This window comes from Carcharhinus amblyrhynchos, chromosome 24 (assembly GCF_965287045.1).
Source record: "Carcharhinus amblyrhynchos chromosome 24, sCarAmb.v2.hapA, whole genome shotgun sequence".
Taxonomy (NCBI): Eukaryota; Metazoa; Chordata; class Chondrichthyes; order Carcharhiniformes; family Carcharhinidae; genus Carcharhinus; species Carcharhinus amblyrhynchos.
Window position 1 is genome coordinate 44,992,000 of NC_137347.1, and position 2,457 is coordinate 44,994,456.

General features: G+C 46.2%; 1 long non-coding RNA gene across 1 annotated transcript; it reads left to right on the top strand.

Moving 5' to 3' along the window:
• The first annotated feature begins 366 nt into the window (after positions 1-366).
• On the top strand, positions 367-2,200 carry LOC145357827 (uncharacterized). The gene is made up of 2 exons (XR_013889373.1): positions 367-467; positions 1,989-2,200. It is a non-coding gene; the product is annotated as an uncharacterized LOC145357827 (long non-coding RNA).
• Positions 2,201-2,457: the final 257 nt, after the last annotated feature.

Below are 2,457 nucleotides of genomic sequence, written 5' to 3' on the forward strand. Positions count from 1 at the left end.
GAGGGCATGTTAGTGTGCGTGAGATGCTTCAGGACGTCCTGGGCAGACAGACACAGCTTCAGAAAGGCAAGATTATCTTATTGATACAACCTTCAGCTGGAGTCATAGCAACCAAAGCTGTCTATGGTCAAAGCACCTGCCATAGAGAGAGCTTGTGTTCAGTGCAGGAGTAACTGGTATCTGAGAAGGGGAGAGGCTAAGGGACAAGGATTAACTAAAACAGCTGTGAACGTAGTGATGGAAAAGCTGACTCTCCTATCTCAGTTTACCTATCTGCTAAGCAGGCTTTCTAATTATAGGCTCTGTGATCACAAAATCTGTATTAAAAAGGAGAGCTCATTGCAGAGCCATCCACATCTCCAAATACTGAATCAGCAGGCACCAGCCTGGGGTAACATTCCACCCCAGTCCCTTAGAAAAGAAACACCAAAGGAGCCATAGGCCGGTTAGTCTTCCTTCAGTGGTCGGTAAGTTAATGGAAAGGGTCCTGAGGGATTGGATTTATGACCATTTGGAAAGATGCAGTTTAATCCGGGATAGTCAGCACGGATTCCTGAGGGGTAAGTCCTGCCTCACAAATTTGATTGAATTCTTTGAGGAGGTAACTAAGTGTGTGGACAAAGGTAGAGCAGTTGGTGTCGAATACATGGATTTTAGTAAGGCGTTTGATAAGGTTCCCCATGGTAGGCTCATGAAGAAAGTAAGGAGGCGTGGGATAGAAGGAGATTTGGCCGATTGGATAAGTAACTGGTTGTCTCCTAGAAGACAGAGGGTGGTGGTGGAAGGAAAATTTTCAGGCTGGAGACCAGTTACCAGCAGTGTACCACAGGGATCAGTGCTGGGTCCTCTGCTATTTGTGATTTTTATCAATGACTTGGAAGAGGAGGCTGAAGGGTGGGTTAGTAAATTTGCTGATGACATCAAGATTGGTGGAGTAGTGGATGAGGTGGAGGGCTGTTGTAGGCTGCAAAGAGACATCGATAGGATGCAGAGCTGGGCCGAACAGTAGCAGATGGAGTTTAACCCTGATAAATGCGAGGTGATTCATTTTGGTAGGACAAATTTGAATGCAGATTACAGGGTCAACATCAGGGTTCTGAGGAATGTGGAGGAGCAGAGAGATCTTGGGGTTCATATCCACAGATTTCTGAATGTTGCCACTTAAGTGGATAGAGCTGTGAAGAAGGCTTATAGTGTGTTAATGTTTATTGTGTCGATAATAGCCGGAGAGGTTCTACAGGGGGTTTGAGTTTAAGAGCTGTGGGGTTATGCTGCAACTATACCGGACCTTGGTGAGACCACATTTGGAATATTGTGTGCAGTTCTGGTCACCTCACTATAAGAAGGATGTGGAAGCATTGGAGAGAGTGCAGAGGAGATTTACCAGGATGCTGCCTGGTTTGGAGGGTAGGTCTTATGAAGAAAGGTTGAGGGAGCTGGGGCTTTTATCTTTAGAGCGGAGGAGGATGAGAGGCAACTTAATAGAGGTTTATAAGATGATGAGGGGGATTGACGGAATGGACGTTCAGAGACTATTTCCTCGGGTGGATGTCGCTGTTACTAGGGGCTACAACTAAAAGGTTCATGGTGGGAGATATAAGAGGGATGTCCGAATAGTCTCTTTATTCAGAGAGTGGTTGGGGTGTGGAATGCACTGCCTGCTGTGATAGTGGAGTCGGACACTTTAGGAACTTTCAAGCAGTTATTGGATAGGCACATGGAGCACACCAGAATGATAGAGAGTGGGATAGCTTGATCTTGGGATTGGACATAGCCCAGCACAACATGGAGGGCCGAAGGCCCTGTACTGTGCTCTACTGTTAAAAAAAACAATTCCTCGTGTGCCACCTATGATTGAGGAAACGCCAAGGCAAGTTCATTGTGCCAAAATTCTGATCAAAGTCAATCGATATTTCTGCTGGTGATGAATCTAAGAAAGAGAGGTTTGTTGGTTGCTAACGGCTGACTCCAGTGTTCGTTTGTTCCAGAGTTCAGAGAGAGGGACTGCCGCATTGGAACTGGCAATGTTTCCAGCTGGATAGAGACGCAGCAAACAACATGAAGGGGATGAGAGACATTTCAACCTCACAGCTGTGGTTAAAATGTCAAAAACAATCAGTGACTTAGACACCCTCTCCTAGTGGGGAGCCAGTCTAAAAATTCAAAAAAACCATAATTAATAAAAAGAATATCAGTGTCACGGGGCATGTAAGATCTCAACACAAGAATAAAAGAACAGAGTGAGGTAGAGAAACACATTCCTGGGTGGAAATGGAGAAGGTGGAAGGTTCGGGCCTGAATATTGAAGCTCCAGATACATCCCGTTTGGGTCTTGAATCTTAATCCAATGGATCTGGGGTGTCGGAGGGGCAAGAGGGGGGCAGCACACGTTACTGTAATTCTCTCTCGGGAAGTGAAGCCAGTGATGGGGGAGGAGGTGGGGGAGCAATGGGGGCC